General features: G+C 54.8%; 1 protein-coding gene across 1 annotated transcript in view; it reads right to left on the reverse strand.

The window, feature by feature from the left end:
- The window catches only part of CDC14B (cell division cycle 14B), a 48,479-nt gene that overhangs the window by 39,952 nt on the left and 8,018 nt on the right, over nt 1-509 (reverse strand). The window lies entirely within an intron of this gene.

Here is a 509-nt window from a genome sequence, read left to right on the forward strand (position 1 = left end):
CCCCCCCAACCAAGCCACAAATCCCTCAGCACCTCATAGCACCTACATTAAACTAAAGGGCGAAGGGCGCTCACACCGAACACAGGCACTTCCCATCTTTCCGTAAAACCGTGATTTTGACAGTAGTGGCGTGCAATTAAAGCCTGCAGGCGACAGACCCCGGAGGGATGCGAGGGGGCGAGGCGGCAGCCCACTGCCGCCCGCGGGAGCACCAGCGGAGCCACCACCTGGACTTCCCCATCCGCATCCCCATCCCCACCCTGGCCTGCCCCTTCAAAGCCTGCGTGCATGCAGGCAGGAGGCACTTTGTGTTTGCCCTGGTTTCCTTTGTTAAGCTGAGGGGAAAAAAATGCCAGCGGTATTCATATAGATATAAATTATTTCTACAGCCGGGGGAGCTGTAGCCCCAGTGAACTTTAAACACTGCCTGTGCTGTTGCTGTAAATTGCTGTGCTTGCAGTAATTGCGGTCAATAAAAATTGAGGCCTTGCAGCACCACAGCACCATTT

Source organism: Pygoscelis adeliae, unplaced genomic scaffold (assembly GCF_000699105.1).
Source record: "Pygoscelis adeliae isolate BGI_AS28 unplaced genomic scaffold, ASM69910v1 Scaffold45, whole genome shotgun sequence".
Classification (NCBI taxonomy): Eukaryota; Metazoa; Chordata; class Aves; order Sphenisciformes; family Spheniscidae; genus Pygoscelis; species Pygoscelis adeliae.